Genomic DNA, 19,943 nt, shown 5'->3' on the forward strand with positions numbered 1-19,943 from the left:
AGAGGAGGTCATACCATTCCTTCTGAAACTATTCCAAAAACTGAAAAGGAGGGAATTCTCTCTAATGCATTTTATGAAGCCAACATCATCCTGATACCAAAACTGGGAAGAGACACAACAGAAAAAGAAATCTCAGGCCAATATCCCTGATGAACATTTATGCAAGAATCCTCAATAAATTACTGACAAACTGAATCCAGCAGCACATCAAAAAGCTTATCAATCACTATCAAGTCAGCTTCATCCTTGAGTTGGAAGGCTGGTTAAACAAACACGAATCAATAAATGTAATCCACCACATAAACAGAACCAGTGACAGAAACCACAAGATTATCTCAGTAGAAGAAGAAAAGGCCATTGATAAAATTCAACATTACTTTATGCTAAAATTTCTCAATAAACTGGGTTTTGATGGAACATATGTCAAAATAATAAGAGCTATTTAGGACAAATTCACAGCCAATAACATATTGTATGGGCAAAAGCTGGAAGCATTCCCTTTGAAAACCGGCACAAGACAAGGATGCTCTCTCTCACTACTGCTAATCAACAGAGTATAGGAAGTTCTGGCCAGGGCAATCAGGCAAGAGAAAGACACGAAGTATATTAGAGTAGGAAAAGAGAAAGTCAAATTGTCTCTTCTTGCAGACAACATGATTTTATATTTAGAAAACCCTGTCATCTCAGGCCAAAAACTCCTTAAACTGATAAGCAACTTCAACAGTCCCAGGATACAAAATCAATATGTAAAAAAATCACGAGCATTCCCTTACATCGATAATAGACAAACAGAGCCAAATCATGAATGACCTCCCATTCAAAATTGTTACAAAGAGAATAAAATACCTAGGAATACACCTTAGAAGGAATGTAAAGGACCTCTTCAAAGAGAACTACAGACCAGTGCTCAGGGAAATAAGAAAGGACACAAATGGAAAACCAATTTATCCTCATGGATAGGAAAAATTAATATCATAAAACTGGCTGTACTGCCCAAAGTAATTCATAGTTTTGATGCTATTCTCATCAAAATACCATTGACATTCTTCACAGAATTAAAAAAAAAAAAAAAAAAAAAAAAAAAAAAAAAAACTCTTTTCAATTTCATATGGAATCAAAGAAGACCTGGTATAGTCAAGAGAATTCTAAGCAAAAAGAACATAGCTGGAGGCAGCACACCACCTAACTTCAAACCATACCAAAAGATTACAGTAACCAAAACAGCATGGTACTGGTACCAAAACAGACATATAGACCAACAGAAAACGCAGACCTCAGAAATAACCACATGTCTACAACCATCTGATATTCAACAAATCTACCAAAAACAAACAGTGGGGAAAGGATCTCCTATTCAGTAAATAGTACTGGGATAACTGGCTACCCATATGTGGTAAACTGAAAGTAGACCCCTTCCTACACCTTTTACAAAAATTAGCTCAAGATGAATTAAATACATAAATGTAAAACCCAAAACCATAAAAACCCTAGAAGAAAAGCTAGGCAATACCATTCAGGACATAGGCAAAGGCAAAAACTTCATGATAAAAATGCGAAAGCAATTTCAACAAAAGCCAAAATTGACAAATGGACTCTAATAAAACTAAGGAGCTTCAACACAGCAAAAGAATATGTAGTGAACATGCAGTGAACATGCAACCTTCAAAATGGGAGGAAATTTTTACAATCTACCTACCTGACAAAGTCCAATATCTAAAATTTACAAGGAACTTAAAATTTTAAGAAGAAACTAAACAACACAATTAAAATATGGGCAAAGAATATGAACAGACACTTCTCAAAAGAAGACATTTATGTGGCCAACAAACATGAAAAAGTTCAACATCAGTGATTGTCAGAGAAATGCAAATCAAAACCACAATGAGATACCATCTCACACCAGTCAGAATGGCCATTATTAAAAAGTCAGGAAACAAGAGTGTTGGTGAGGCTGTGGAGAAAGAGGAACACTTTTACACTGTTGGTGGGAATACAAATTAGTTCAACCATTGTGGAAGACAGTATGCCAATTCCTCAAGGATCCAGAGCCAGAAATATCATATGATTCAGCAATCCATTACTGAGTACATACACAAATAAATATAAATCATTTCACTATAAAGACACATGCACAAGTATGTTTATTGCAGCACTATTTACAATAGGAAAGACATGGAACCAACCCAAATACCCATTAATGATAGACTGGATAAAGAAAATGTACATATTCACTATGGAATACTATGCTGCTGTAAAAATAATGAGATCATGTCCTTTGTAGGAACATGTCTGAATCTGGAAGATCATCCTCAGCAAACTAACACAGGAACAGAAAACCAAACACCACATGTTTTCACTCATAAGTGGGAGTTGAACAGTGAGAATACATGGACACAGAGAGACTAACAACACCTGTCATGGTCTATTAGGAGATGAAGGGTGAGGGGAGGGAAATTAGAGGATGGATCAACAGATGCAACAAACTACAATGGCACATGTATATCTATGTAACAAACTTGCACATTCTGCATGTTTCCCATTTTTAGATGAAATTTTTAAAAAGACATGCAAACAACCAACAAACATAAAAAATGTATAATTGTATTTTTTTTCTTTTTCATATTTATTGATTTTAAAGCAATTTAAAAACAATATGTAGGCTGGGCATGATGGCTCCTGCCTGCAATCCCAACACTTTGACAGGTCAAGGTGGGCAGTTTGCCTGAGATTAGGAGTTTGAGACCAGCCTGGCCAAGATGGTGAAACCCTGTCTCTACCAAAAATACAAAAATCAGCCAGGCTTAGTGGCACAAACCTGTACTCTCAGATACTTGGGAGGCTGAGGCAAGAGAATTGCTAGAGGCTGAGAGGCAGAGGTTGCAGTGGGCTGAGATTGCACCACTGCACTCCAACCTGGTGGCAGAGAAAGACTCCATCTCAGGGAAACAAATAAACAAACAATATGTATACAGTTGTAGTGTTGAGACTAACTAAATATGTAAACCTGTAATGTACTAGAGAATAACATCACAAAGAAGAGGAGAAGACTCTTGTGTGAAAAAATTTCACAAGTTTAGAAAACAAATTCATAAGAATAATTAATAAAACCAGAGATGGTATTAAGAAAGTTACTACAACAAAGTCTGTAAGTATATATTCCCTTTGCTTAGCTCCTTTAGAAGGCAAAAAAATTACTTACAGTCAACTATTGTCTTCCATTTAATATATCTTCATTTTGTTAATTGTTTCCTTAGTTGGACAGTAGCTTTTTAATTCAACATAGTCTCATTTACCTATTTTCGTTTTTGTTACCTATACTTTTGAGTCCTTAGCCATAAAATATTTGCCTATACCAATGCTCCTAGAATTTTTCCCCTATATTTTCTTCTACTAGTCTAATCATTTTGAGTCTTACATTTAAATCTTTAAACCATTTTTAGTGTATTTTTGTGTGTGGTGAGAAATAGAGACTTGGTTTCATCCTTCTGCACCATTTATTTAAGAGGAATTCCTTGTCTCTCTGTTCGTTTTCAGTGTCTTTGTTGAAAATCAGTTGGCTATAAATACATAGATTTATTTATTGGTTTTCTGTTTCATTTAGTTCTGCTCTAGTCTATTACTTCTTCTTTCTTCTAATTTTATATTTGGTTTGTTTTTATAGCTTCCTGAGATGCATCATGTGGTTGTTTATTTTAAATTTTTCTACTTTTTTGATGCAGGTGTGTATTGCTATAAGCTTTTCTCTTAGCACTGGTTTTCCTGCATCCCATAGGTTCTAGTATGTGTGTTTACATTTTCATTTGTTTCAATATTTTTTATATTATTTTCCTATCTTCTTCCTTATTTCTTCATTGACCCATTGATTGTTCAGGAGCATGTTATTCGCTTTTTATGTAATTAAACAGTTTTCAAAGTTCCTCTAGTTATTGATTTCTAGTTTTATTCTATTGTGGTCTAAAAAGATATTGATGGAATTCCATTTTTTTTTTTTTCAATTTGTTGAGACTTGTTTTCTGTCCTAACATATGGTCTATCCCAGAGAATGTTCCATGTACTGATGAAAAGAATTTGCATTCTGCGGTTGCTGGATAAAATGTTCTGAAAATGTCTGTTAGGTTCATTTAGTCTAAAATTCTGTTTAAGATAAATGTTTATTTATTGAATTTCTGTTTAGATGATCTGTTTAATAGTGAGCATGGAATGTGGAAGTTCTCAATTATTACTGTATTGAAGCCAGTCTCTCTCTTTAGATCTAATCTAAATCTAAATCTTTCGCTCGCTCTTTAGATCCAACACCAGAGCCTAGTGCTCTGGTGTTGAGTGCACATATATTTAGAATTGTTATATTCTCTTGCAGAATAGATCTATTTATCATTATATGATAATCTTCTTTTTCTCTATGATTTTTTTGACTTAAAATCTGTTCTATATAATTCAAGTAGAACTACTCCTGTTCACTTTTGGTTTCTGTTTGAATGCAATATATTTTTTCTATGTCTTTACATTCAGTCTCTATTTTTACAGATGAAGTGAGCTTCCTGTAGGCAGCATATAGTTGGGCAATGTGTGTGTGTGTGTGTGTGTGTGTTGTTTTTAAAAATCAGTCTATACCTTTTCATTGGGAAATATAATTCATTTATATTCAAGGTTATTATTTATAGGTGATGCCTTATTTCTGTCATTTAAAAAAATGTTTTCTTGTTGTTTTGTGTATTTTTTGTTCCTGTCTCTTTCTCTTGTTGTTTATTATTATAGTTTGTTGGTTTTCTGTAGTGATAATATTTGAGTCCTTTATCTTTCCCATTTTTATGTCTCTATCCATGAGTTTTATACTTCTGTCTTTTTTATAATAGTAGATAGCATCCTTTCACTTACAGATGTAGGATACCCTTAAGAATTTCTTGTATGGCTGGTATAGTGTTGATGAATTTCATCAGTTTTTGCTCGTCTTGGAAAGATTTTATTTCTTCTTCATTCCCAAAGAATACCTTTCCTGTGTATAGTATTTTTGGCTGGCAGTATTTTTTTTCTTTAAGCACTTTGAATCATTTCATTATCACCCAGCCTGTAACATATCTACTGATAAATCTGCTATTTTTATAATGAGGGTTCCCTTGTATATGCCTTGACACTTTTGCTGATTTGAGAATTCTCTCCTCGTTTTCAACTTTTGACAGTTTGGTTGTAATATGCCTCAAAGAATACATTTTTGGATTGTATCTATTGAGGGATACAAGACTTACAAGGTTTTCAGGTATTATTTGGTTAAATAGATTTTCTATGCCACTGATCTCTTCTTTGCCTCTTTTGAATGCCCAAAATTAAAATTTTTAGTCAGTTTATTACGTCTAATATGCCACATAGGATTTTTAAATTATTTTAAAAATTATTTTTTGCTCTGACTGTATTATTTTTAAAGACCCATATTTAAGTTCAGAAAATTTTTTTCTGCTTAATATAGTCTATTAATGAAGCTCTCAATTGCATTTTTTATTTTATTTATTAAATTCTTCAGTTCCATGATTTCAATTTGGTTATTTTTTGTAGCTATCTCTTTGTTGAATTTCTTATTTGCATCTTGAATTATTTTTCCAATTTCTTTATATTATTTGTCTATGGCTTTTTGTATCCTACTGAGCTTCTTTAATATTATTATTTTGAATTATGTTCATGAATTTACAGGTTTCCTTTTCATTGGAATCTGTTACTTGGAGAATTATTGTTTCTTAAAAGTTTTCCTGTTTTCTTACATTATCATGTTTCTTATGCTCTTATGTTCATATCTATTTAACTCATGTAAGAGTCACTTCTTCCAGTTTCTTTCATTGGCTTTTAAGGGGAAATATTTTTTTTCCCAATAGCTATATATATACTGTTAGTTGAGGATGACCCTTCAGCTTTGATTCTCAATTCATGCAGTAGTATCATCTCCTTTGATTTATTTGGCTATAAGAAGCATCAATAGTGCCTGTGATTTATTCAGTGGCTTAGGCTAAGTTGCTAGTGGAGGTTATGATAAGGCTTTGCTGGGGATGAGGATATAGGGTGGACTAGTTCTCAGGCTCCACTGATGAGAACAGCAAACTGAGCATATCTGTTCTTTGGCACCCAAGTGGCATATCCAGTCTCTAAGGTCAAAAGGTCATTAGGGTCAATATTTTCACCTCCATTTGGATTGCTTAGATGCCAGCAGTGACAGGAGCAGGCAGAGTGGGTGGACACCTTCTTGGGCTGCTAGGTGGTATTCATGGTATTGACCATGACAGTAATAGTGGTGGGCTAATCCTGAGGATTTCAGGTGGAATGCATTGCTACTAATAGTAGTGACAGTGGGATTGTCAGTCAGTCCTGAGGCCCCCCAGGTGGTCGCTGTAAGTGGTGCCAGTGATGATGGTAATGTTGGCAGGTTGGGTGGGTGCCCAGCCTCAGGGCCTCAAGAGGAGTATGCAGATGCCTATGATAATGAATGTGGTAGGGTAATTTCCAGGTTCCTACATGATGCACTTGGCAATAGATGGGGTGATGTGGGTCTGTCATCAGGCTCTCCAAAGTTGCATTTAGTCACAGTCTATGGTGAGTAGGGTGGGCCAATCTCCAGGACTCCAGATGGTGTGCTTCCATACCTGTGATAGGTGGGCTGGATCTTTTGTCTGGCCTTTTAATGGTGTACTTGTGCACCTAGGGTTGCAGATGGGGTGAGGACAGGTGCTTCCTATGCTTTCAGACAATATGCTTGAGCTGATGGGGTTGCTATCAGTGGCAGGGGCCCCAGAATGGTGCATGCTTTGGCTCTTTTTGTCCCAGGGCAGCCTCTTCATTGTGCTATGCTAGCAATTTTCCATATATATTTAGAATCTTCCCTTATAACACATATTAGTTGGTAATAAATTCACTCAGCTTTCCTTTGGCTGAAAAGCCTTTCCTTCCTTCATTTTTCAAGGCAGTTTTGCCCTGTATAATTTTGAGTTGAGAAATTATTTTTTATTGCAGTATTTGAAAAGGTCACTCCATTTTATTTGGGCTTGTATGGTTTTACAATGAAAGCCTACTGTTTTTCACCTGCTTTTTTTTTTTTTTTTTTTTTTTTTTTTTTTTTTTTTTTTCCTGTATGCGACTTGTCATCTTTGTCTGGGTTGTCTTCATATTCTCTATATCTTTGACTTTCAGCAGTTTAAAAAATAAAATATCTGGGTGGTGTGCTTGTGTGTGGTGTGTGTGTGTGTGTGTGTGTGTGTGCATGTGCACACATTTATGTGTTATGTATGTTGTTTGGGGTTCTCTGTGATTCTAGGACCTAAAGTTTGATGGAATTTTAAAAAATTATTTTTGGAAAGTTATTAGACATTCTGTTTTTAAATATTTCTTCCTCCCCATTCTCTCTCTTCTGCAATTTTGATTACATACCTGTTACAACATTCTTTTCTTAATTGTTCCACAGCTTTTGAATGCCTATTTTATTGTTTTTCTTCACTTTTTGTCTCTGTGTATTTCAGTAAGACAATTTTTAATGACTGTATTAGTCCATTCTCATACTACTATGAAATACCCTAGACTGGATAATTTATAAAGGACAGATGTTTAGTTGACTCACAGTTCTGCATGGCTAGGGAGGCCTCAGAAAACTTTCAATCATGGCAACAGGCAAGGGAGAAGCAAGCACCTTCTTCACAGGGTGGCAGGACGGAGTGAGTACCCACAGGGGAAATTCCAGGCACTTATAAAACTATCAGATCTTGTGAGACTCACTCATTATTATTATAACAGAATGTGGGAAACCTCTCCCCCTGATGCAGTTACCTGGTGCAATTACCTGGTCCTGCCCTTGACATGTGGAAATTATAGGGATTACAATTCAAGGTGAGATTTAGGTGGGGACACAGAACCAAGCATATCAACAACCTATCTTCAAGCTTCCTGATTCTTTCTTCAAATAGGATGAGTACTATTATGAGACTTTCAGTGTAATTATTCATCCTTGTTACAGCTTTGATTTCTAGCATTTCTATTTGATTTTCATTATTTCTGATTTTCTAAAATTTCTCATAAAATTATGACTACTAACCATTTCATTAGCACCTTTAGCATATTCATAATAGTTATTTTAAATTCCCTGTATTATATATCCAACATCTATATCCTTCTATGAGTCTGATTTCATTATTTAAATGTTGAAAGTGAGTTGGAATTTTTTTTGGACTTCTGTGTTTCTTGTGATTTCATATTGAATGCTGAATACTGACTTCTGGACATATAACAGCAGAGTCTCTGATCTGAAGTAAGTAGCAATCGTGCTGAAAAAGGGCATACTTTTTGACTGCTTGATGAATATTGTGGGGGATTTTGTCAATTTAGACAAGATTTAAGCTGAGTTTGGGTATTTTGCTGCTTTGGTTTCTTTCAATGGATCACCTGCAGAAACTTCTAGAGTTGCTCTGTATAGCTAGGGATGCTTTTTTAAAAAAAAAAAATATTGTTTCTTTTCCACCGTGAGTTCATATTTATATGTTTCCCAGAGTCTGTCTTTGTTTATGCTTGTAATCTTCTCCAGGGGTAAAACATATTACTCATGACTGTGTTCTTGAGAAGGTAATGATGGAAGTTAGCTGAAGTTTTCTTTTATTCTTTCCTTTTCCAATTTAGGCAGGACTTGTTTCTTTGTCCAAATAATATATTCAAGAACAAAATCAAATACAAAATTCTCTCCATGAAGATCTCTTTTTCCTTTTCTTCTGCTGAATGTCTGTTTTTCCTCTTTTGAATCTCATATAGCTTAATTTATCTTCCCCTTGGTGAGTTCCACATCTTATTTTCTGATACACATGCATAAGTTTTATCTAATCTTTGAGGTGTAGGGGCTTTAAGAATTTACATTTGTTTTGTATATCTTAAAATTCTTAAAGTAGATGAATACACTTTGTTAACAAGAAATACCTGCAGAATGAGATCATCTTTAATATAATCTAATATGTGATACATATTTGGGAAATTGCAATAACGCTATTAGTAGTTCTAGCTTATGCTAGTCATCATAAAATAAATATTTTAATGTATAATAAAAACAAATATATGAAAAGATATCTGAAGATTGAATCATACACTTTCTTCATAAGTTATTAGGTTCATGCGTTAGGCTAATTACTTTATTAAATCAAAACTTCTGGGTCACTCTATGTAGGGTAAGTATTTAATTTTTTAAGAGGGATAGCCTCACAATGTATTGCTGACTCTGCAATGCTACCACATTTTATTTCTTTACAGTGAAGAAGAAAGATGACATAGTACAAATATTTGATTGATATTGGAGGGGCACTAGAACTCCCATAATAGTAAGAGTTGAGCACTTTCATTATGGATTAGCGCCAGAAGTGCACATAATATACTACAAACTGATGTCTATTCTCTTTCCTCCTTTCCATTAGCATTCATATGCTATTTCATTGTTCATGGTGTAGAAACTTACTTTTTAATTATCAGTGAATAAATTTTTGTACATGCAAAAATCACTTATGCTTTTGTCACAATCACCTTTAAAGGACTACATTATTATACTGGGTGTGTTCTCTACGCATTTAGAGGCTGTGACTATTTGAAATATAGTAAGTATGTTATCTGTGTGAAAATTGATGCAAAAAGTTTCATGCTTAGAGTATTTTCAGCATGAAAATATGAATTCCATTATAAAATAATATAAGAAGGAAAATATTTGAAGGAGTCAGCTAATTTATAAAACATTTCACAATATGTTTTTGTTTACTTCCTGGAAAATTTAAATGTATTACTGGGAAGTAAAATAAATTCACCTATTAGGGAAGTGAGATACATACTATTTGTAATAAAAGATGAATGAATTTTGTTTACTATGAAGAAAACACATGAAAGAAAAATAATCTTTTGAGTAAATTCATCAAAGCAACCATTACAAAATGAAAAAAGAACTACAAATTATACATGAAGTATATTAATTTATAGGACTTTTTATCTAACTTATGCTACATGGAATGATTTATTTCAAACAAGTTATTGATACAAAAATCCAAACACACTTTTCCTAAAGAAATGCACACACACACACACACACACACACACACACAGAGTTTCCTTTTCCCTTTCTCACTTTTATTTTTATTTGTGTATTTATTTATTTGTTTTGAGACAAATTCTTGCTTTATCACCCAGGCTAGAGTGCAATGGCACTATGTCGGCCTACTGCAACCTCCACTGGCTGGGTTCAAATGATTCTCCTTTCTCAGTCTCTGGAGTAGATGGGATTACAGGCACATGTGACATCATCACACAGAGTTAATTTTTGTATTTTTAGCAGAGTCAGGGTTTCACTATGTTGGCCAGGCTGGTCTTGAACTCTGGACCTCAGGTGATCCACGCACCCTCAGCCTCCCAAAGTACTGGAATTACAGATGTGAGCCACCATGCCTGGCCTCTTTCTCACTTTTAAAATATGTTCTATAATGCTTAGTGTTGTCCCATGTGGAAATAAATTACTGTTGTACTAAGATTACCACCATCACTTTACAGTTATTTTATATGTACAAATTTATTTTGAGTATATGTTCATCTGAATATACCTGCTTATTACTTTCAGCTCAAAATTGATAAATGTCTTGTTTCATTATCCTAGGTAATTTAAAATGTCTTCATCGTGCTTTTCCTTAGGGCCTCTCTTTAGGTAGATTGGGTGTCATCGTCACTTATGACAACAAATATAACAGTGAATGTGAGATTCCTATAGATGTGGCAGCAGTTAGTAAAATGTAAAATCTGCTGTCTTTGTAGTTATTATTCTTTGGCATTTCTACCCTGATAAAATGGTGCAACTAATTTACGAATAGGCAGTTTGCCATTCAGACAGATGGCTCGGACTGCAGTCCAGAGATCATGTATAGTCCAAAAATGCTGGTGTTGACAGGATTTTTAGACATAAAAAATCAAATGACTGTCAGTCTCTTCTGAAGATATGTCATCACTAACCCACTACTTACTGGACTATGTTCTAATACAATTTTTTATTCCCAGAAGGAACGATTATAAAAAGAAGCATTTTAATGAAAAATAAAAAGTTGGGTTTCCTGTTTCAAACAAGGCAATATTTTATCCAAAAAAGGTAATAAATTCAAACTATATGTTACTGGTACATATAGACACTATCTTAATTTATACTGTTGTTTTACTATAAAAGGAGACCATTCTGCTGAAAATACTTCTGTTTTGATGATTAGCAAGGTTAATGGCATTTGGTGCAAACCCACTAGTGTCATGGGCCTTTCGTGAAAAAAAAAAAAGAATTGTTATGTGATATTCTAGTGAATTTAGGAGAAAAGCTGTTTTATAATTCAGAGGATATTCTACTTCATCTAAATATAACTATGTCTAGATAATAAACTCACCTTCAAAGTTATTTGGGATTACTTAAGAAATATAACTTTTCAAAAGATTGCTTAAAGACAAAAATGGGTAAAAACGAGATAATATATTTAATGTGCATACATTAAAATAATCATTTTCAATTTCACTGCAAGATAAACAAAATAATAAGTACTGAAAAATAGCAAATTTTGGAATCACATGCAGGGTTATCAGCATTTGTAAGCATTCAGCATTAGAACAATCATATCAACAGGCAAGAGTTAGTAAATAGAGACTAGTAAATGGATACTTCATTTAAGTAATCACAGTTTTTAATCTCCTCTATGAAGTGGAGGATGGGGAGGGATAACATTGGGATAAATGCCTAATGTAGGTGACGGGGGATGGAGACAGCAAATCACCATGGCATGTGTGTACTATGCCATAATCCTGCCAGATCTGGACATGTACCTCAGACCTTAAAGTATAATTTTAAAAAAAGGACTATCATCTTGACATCTGCTTCAGCATAAAATACTGATGAACTAGCTACAGTAGTGGAAACATAACAGTTTGTAAATAAACTAGCTATACTTACCAAGAAAAAAGCAAGGATATACTCAAACAAAATCAGAAATAAAAGGAGAAACATTACGACGGATACCACATAAAACAAATAATCTTAAAAGACTAATCTGGACAATTATATGTCAAAAATTGGATAATCTTGATGCCAGAAATTAGATAACCTGATAGAAATGGATAAATATCTAGACACATACAACTGAAAAAAAACTGAATTATGAAAACAAAACAAAACAAAAAAACCAGAAAACCTCAACAGACCATCAGTGAATAAGAAGATTGACAGTAAAAAGAAGTCCCCTATCAAAGAAAACCCTAGGATCTGATACTTACACTACTGAATTCTGCCAAACACTTAAGAACTAATACCATACCATTTCTCCATAAACTTTTCAAAAAATCCAGAAAGAGGAAATATTTTCAAACTTTTTGCAATGCTATTATTAGCTTGATACCAAAACCAGACAAGAACAACATAAAAAAAGAAAACTACAGGCCAATATACTTGATGAATATAGATGCAAAACATTATCAACAAAATACTACTAGCAAACTAGATTCAACAACACATTAAAAGAATAATTCACCATTGTCATGTGGGATTTATTACTGGAAAACAAGGATGGTTTGACATTTGTAAATTGATAGCTATAAGACATTACAATAACAGAATAAATGAAAAATCATGTGATCATTTTACTACATGCAGAAAAAGGGTTTGACAAAATTCAATATGCTTTCATGACAAAAACACTCAAGAAGGTATAAAGGAAATGTACTTCAACACCATAAAGACAAATATAATAGTCTTACAACTAATATTATACTGAACAGTGAAAATCTAGAATTCTTTTCTCTAAGAACTAAAACAAAACAGGGATGCCAATTCTTGTCACTTCTGTTTAATATAGTACTGGAAGTCCTTGACAGAGCCATAAGGCAAGAGAAAGAAACAGATTGCATCAAAATAGGAAAAGAAAAGCTGAAACTGTCACTATTTGCTAACAACACAATTTTATATAAGGAAAACTGAAAATATCCCATCAAAAGACTGTTAGAAATGATAAAGAAAAATGTAGTAAAGCTGCAGGATATAAAATCAACATAAAAATCAGCAGTGTTTTTATACACTAACAACAAACTTTCTTAAAACTTGATCAAGAGAATAATTCCATTTATTATAGATATAAAAAAATAAAATACTTAGAAACAAATTTAACCAAAAAATTTAAAGACCCCCACACTTAAAACTATAAAACATTAATGAAAGAAATTGAAAAAGAATTACACAGATGAAACACTATTCTATGTTCATGGATGAAAACAACTAATGTTGTTAAAATGTCTATACTACTAAAAGCCAACTACAAATTTAATGCAATCTTTGTTCAAACTTCAATGTCATTTTTTTACAGATATAGAAAAAAACATTCTAAATTTCATATGGACACACACACACACACACACACACACACACACACAAAACAAATAGCTAAGGCTCGCATGAGCAAAATGTATAAACCTGGAAGTATCACACTATTTTGCTGCAAACTATATTACAAAGTAATAGAAGTTTAAACAGAAGTGTACTAGCATAAAAACAGACACATTGACAAATAAAATAGAGCCCAGATGTCTGTAACTATGGTCAATTAATTTTAAACAAATGTGCCAAGAATATGCAATGGGAAAAGAACAGTTTCTTCAATATATGGAGTTGGAAAATCTGGGTATTTCTATATGGAAGAATAAAATTGGAGCACTCTCTCATTCCATGTAAAAATCAAATCAAAATAGGTTAGAGACTTAAACATAAGATCTGAAACATAAAAAGTATCAGAAGAATACCACATGACATTGGTTTAGGCAGTTTTTTCTTTCTTTCTTTTTTTTTTTTAGATTTAATCTCAAAATTACAGGTAACAAAGGCAAAATAGACAAATGAAATTACATAAAATAAAAAGGATTCTGCACACCAAAGGAAACAACTAATGGGGTGAAGAGACCACTTATAGATGGGGAGAAAATATTTGCAAGCTAAAGTATTAATATATAAGATATATAGGAAAACTACAGAAAGAAACAAATTTCCTGATTGATTAAGAAATGTCAAAAGACCAGAACAGGCATTTCTCAAAAAAGACATTTCTCAAAAGAATCAAAATAATCTTCTTGTCAGAAGACAGATACAGAAAAAAGTTCTCAAAATCACAATTAGGGAGACAAAAAGTAAAATCACAATGAAATGTCACCTCACACCTGTCAGAATAACTAGTATCAAAAGACGACAAGTGTTGGTAAGGTTGCAGAATAGGGAGCCCTTGTCCACTGTTGGTGGAAACGTAAATTAGTACAGCAATTATGGAAGGCATTATAGAGATTTATCAAAAACCTAAAAGTAGAATTACTGTATGATTCAGCAATCCTATTAAACTCATAAAAGCAGAGTACCTTGATGATTTTCAGAGGATGAGGGATGTGGAAAGTAGAGAGATTATATTCAAAAGGTACAGGGCCTCAGTTAAATAGGAGGAACAATTTGTGTTTTTTTAGATTAATTGCAAAATGTGGTGAATAGAGCTGATAATTGAATACTATACCTTCAAAATCACTAAGAAACTAAATTTCAAATGTTCTAATCACAAAATGTTAAATATTTGAGATAACAGGTGGTTAATTAACTTAATTATTCCACATTAATATATACAATTATAATTTGTCAATGTGTAATAAAAATCACGCATTTGCCAAGAAAGTATTTTTCAACTTTCCATTAAATATGAGATTAATATATAGTTCATTTTTTAAAAGAATGCTTCAAGTGTTTTTTATTTCTTGTCATAATACCCTTATTGAATATAAGATTAAGAATAGTGAAACTGTGAGGCAGGAAAATTTGTTGTGACGATGAGCACTAGGGGTACTGAGTATATGTGACTTGAGCGTGTAAGAAGTTTGCAAAAACAAGTGGCTGCTTGTTTTGGATTTGGTACATATTCATTGCTTTAGGACATTGGCACTAAGCATGGCCACAGATTAAGAAGATGGATTAAAAACAGAAAACAGGTTGATTGAAAAATAGAAAATAAGTAAAGTTAACATAAAGTAATATTAAGCATCAAATTTAGTCAGTGTTCCTGAATAGAGAAGACCAAAAAGCAAATTATCACTTTTTCATACATACCCCATTTCTAAAATTTTAGGAACAGAATGACCAGGTCTCTGAAGGACAGTTTAGAGACTTATTTCAAGAGTTGGATGGAGTCAAATCATATGCAGAAAATATCACGTATTCATGTTGAAGAAATTTCATATAGTAAGTAAAATCAATTATCATGTTAATGTTTCTAGGTAGGCATTTTGTTCTTTAACTCTAAAATTTTGATTTAATACTTCTATAAGCTTTAAGCAATTGTATTATATATAAAAAAGATGTGTTAAAAGTTTGCTGTAGTTTGGGAAAATTACAATTGTGAAAAAAGGAAAATGCCTCAAATAAGCATGTTGATATAGTTTGGCTCTGCCCTCACTCAAATCTCGTCTTGAGTTGTAGCTCCCATAATTCCCTAATATTGTGAGAGGGACCCAGTGGGATATAACTGAATCATGGGAGTGATTCCCCCATACTGTTCTGATGGTAGTGAATAGGTCTCATGAGAGCTGATGGTTTTATAAGGGAAAATCCTTTTTGCTTGGCTCTCACTGTTCTCTTCTTTGTCACCATATGATGCATGCCTTTCACCTTCCACCATGATTGTGAGGCTTCCCCAGCCACGTGGAACTCTCAGTTCATTAAAACTCTTTCTTTTGTAAATTGTCCAGTCTTGAGTATGTCATTATCAGCAGCATGAAAACAGACTAATACATATCTCATGTTTAAAAAATAGAATAGCTCTTTGAAATATTAATTATTTCTTTCATATATATATATATATATATATATATATATATATATGCAGGAATGGGATTTCTGGATCATACAGTACTTTTATTTTTGGTTTTTGGAGGAAGCTCCATACTATTCTCCATACTGGCTAAACTACTTTCCATTCCCACGAACTATTAGAGATTCCTTTTACCTGCATACTTGCCAGATTTTTTTGTTTGTTTGTTTTGTTTTGTTTTTGTTTTTTTGATAATGGCCAGTCTAACTTGGATGAGATAATAATCCATTGTGGTTTTGATTTTCATTCTCTTGATGATTAATGATACTGAATTTTTGATTTTTTTTTTTTTTTTTTTTTTTTTTTTTTTTTTTTTTTTTTTTGAGACGGAGTTTCACTCTTGTTATCCAAGCTGGAGTGCAATGGCGCAATCTCAGCTCACCGCAACTTCCGCCTCCTGGGTTCAGGCAATTCTCCTGCCTCAGCCTCCTGGGTAGCTGGGATTACAGGCACACACCACCATGCCCAGCTAATTTTTTGTATTTTTAGTGGAGACAGGGTTTCACCATGTTGACCAGGATGGTCTCGATCTCTTGGCCTCGTGATCCACCCGCCTCAGCCTCCCAAAGTGCTGGGATTACAGGTTTGAGCCACCGTGCCTGGCCAATACTGAAAATTTTTTATATACCTGTTGATTATTTGTATGTCTTCTTTTGAAAATGTCTATTCAAGTCTTTTGTCGATTTTGATTGAATTATTACTCTGTCCTATGGAGTTATTTGAGCTCTTTATATCATCCATACATTAAACCCCTATCAACTGCATAGTTTGAAAATGTTGGCTGGGCATGGTGGCTCACACCTGTAATCCCAGCACTTTAGGGGGCCAAGGCGGGTGAATCACCTGAGGTGGGGATTTTAGACCAGCCTGACCAACATGGAGAAACTCTGTCTCCACTAAAATTACAGAAATTAGCCTGGTGATACATGCCTGTAATCCCAGCTACTCGGGAGGTTGAGGCAGGAGAATCGCTTGAACCAGGAGGTGGAGGTTGCACTGAGCTGAGATCCTGCCATTGCACTCCAGTCTTGGCAACAAGAGCAAAACTTCATCTCAAAAAAAAAAATTAACAAAACAAAATAAGATAATACGATATATATACTTTCTCTCCCTCCACAGCTTATCTCTTCACATTATTGTTTCTTTAGCTGTGCAGAATCTTTTTAATTTGATGTAATCTCATTTGTCTTTTCTTGTTTTCGTTGCCTGTACTTTTGAGATCTTATTCAAAAAAAATTCACATCCAGTACAATTTCAGTGTTTCTCCTATGTTTTCGTTTGGTAGTTTTATGTCTTACATGTAAGTCTTTAGTGAGTTTAGAAATCATTTTTGGATATAATGAGAGATAAGAGTCTGGTTTCATTCTCGTGCATGTGACTATCTAGTTTTTCCAACACCATTTACTAAAGAGGCTGTTGCAGCACTATTCACAATAGCAAAGACATGAAATCAACCTAAATATCCATCTACATATAAATTGGTAAAGAAAATGTGAGTATTATTCAGTCATAAAATAGAATGAAATTCTGTCATTTACAGCAACATTAGTGAACTTGGATGACATTATGTGAAGAGAAGTGAGCCAGGCACAGAAAGACAAACAAACACCACATTAGCTTATTCATATGTGGAATCTATAGAGTAGAGGTTACCAGGAGCCAAGAGCAGAGAATTTATCAGGAGAGTTTAGTACAAAGTTACAGTTAGAGAAGAAGAGTAAGCTCCTGTGTTCTATTACACAGTAGGGTGACTACAGAAAATAATAATCTAGTGCACAGTTCAAGATAGCTAGAAGAGAAGATTTTGAATGTTGTCACTACAAATAATTGATAAATATTTAAAGTGACAGATATGGCAATTACTCCCAGTTGATCATTATGCAATGCATACATGCTTGAACCATCACACTCTATCACATAAACATGTATGATTATGTTTCATTTTAAATTAAATAATAATTAATAAAATAAGGCTGGGCACATGTTTCACATCTGTAATCCCAGCACTTTGGGAGGCTGATTTGGGTGGATCACCTGAGATCAGGAGTTTGAGACCAGCCTGGCCAACATGGCAAAACCCTGTTTCTACTAAAAATACAAAAATTAGACAGGCATGGTGGTGTGTGCCTGTGATTCCAACTACTCAGGAGGCTGATGCAGGAGAATCACTTGAACTCCAAAGGTGGAGCTGTCAGTGGACCGAGATCATGCCACTACACTCTAGCCTGAGAGACAGAGTGAGATTTCATCTCAAAAATAAATAAATAAATAAATAAATAAATAAATAAATAAATAATAAAATAAAATAAAAAGCCTGTCCTAAGAAAAGAATTGACATGGGAGTGTTAGAATATATTGGGCTCCATAATGTCCATGTAAATTTTCAAGTCCATCTCTTATGGAAATTATACCAAAAAATGGAATATTACACAAACATACATAAGAATTTTCAACATGCTTTTTCATCAAAACTAGGAAGAAGTACAATTCAAGATTGCAACATGTAAATCCTATCCAAAAGGTACAAGATCAGGGGGTGGAGGTTGCAGTGAGCTGAGATCACACCATACATTGAACATCACACACACACAGACACATACACACACACACACACACAGACGCACATATACATTAGTTTATTTCTACATATACACATATGTTTATTTATACATATACATATATATATATATATATATATCAGTTTATTTATCCACTCACTGATTGCACTAGTTTACATTATCACCAGCAGTGTGAAAGTGTTTCCTTTTCACTGAATCCATGCCAATATCTATTATTATTATTATTATTATCATTATTGAGACAGAGTGCCACTCTGTTACCCAGGCTAGAATGCAGTGGCATGATCTTGGCTCACTGCAATCTCGTCTCCTGGGTCTAAGCGATTCTCCTGCCTCAGCCTCCCGAGTAGCTGGGAATACAGGCACGCATCAACGTGCCCAGCTAATTTTTATATTTTTAGTAGAAATGGGGTTTCACCATGTTGGTGAGGATGGTCTCAATCTCATGACCTAGTGATCTGCCCACCTCGGCTTCCCAAAGTGCTGGGATTACAGGTGTGAGCCACCACACCCAGCTCTATTATTATTTTTATTGTGATCATTCTAGCGAGAGTAAGGTGGTATTGCATTGTGGTTTTGATTTGTATTTCCCTGATTATTAGTGAAGTTAAGCATTTTTTAAGTTTGTTGGCCATTTGTGTATCTTCCTTTGAGAATTTTCTATTCATGTCTTCAGCTCACTTTTTGATGGATTTAAGACCAAAAGGGTCAATTTCTATGTTTATCGAAAAAGTAAAATAAAGTAAAAAACTGTCTATGGGACTATTAGATTGGTTTCATTTGCAGAAAGCAGTAAGGTCTGTGGCTCCAGATAAGTGATTTTTTTTTTTTTTTGATGTATGTGTGAAAACAAATCATCTTAGGACAGTTCCCTGATACCTCGCTGCCTCTCAAACTGGGATATTCTAGCAAATCATTTATTTAGAAATAAAATTCAGGTAATTCAATTTAAACAATCAGAAAAGAAATTAGTATAGCATCATGCATGGATTCATCACAAAGGTATATTGAACAGTATCAAATACTATTAATAGATGAGGAACATTTATCAGAAGAAATACACCCATCTAACAAATAAGTGTCATGATTAAATGTTTTTCTATGAATTTAATATAGCTAATGGAATAATGCTTCTATGCTATTAATGTTGGCAGTACTAGACTCACTTTCCTGGAGAAAGAGCTCTAGGAAACTTGATAAATTTCCATAACGACAGCAACAAATAAATAATAAAACAATAAAAATAAAGCACTATTTGAACAAAAGCCCTTACTACTGAAGGCATTAAGGAACAACCAAGAAAAGAATTGAGAAGCCAAATTTATTAACAGAAAATAATCACATTATAGTTTGCTGGATCTTTTCACAGCCTTCCTCTACCTCTCCCAAGAGAATATGCCTGTTTATAAGGCTTAACATTTAATAGAGAAAAAGACTTAAGGAAGTATTCCTAGGCTTCAGAGAACAAAATCTC

This window comes from Saimiri boliviensis, chromosome 5 (genome assembly GCF_048565385.1).
Source record: "Saimiri boliviensis isolate mSaiBol1 chromosome 5, mSaiBol1.pri, whole genome shotgun sequence".
NCBI lineage: Eukaryota > Metazoa > Chordata > Mammalia > Primates > Cebidae > Saimiri > Saimiri boliviensis.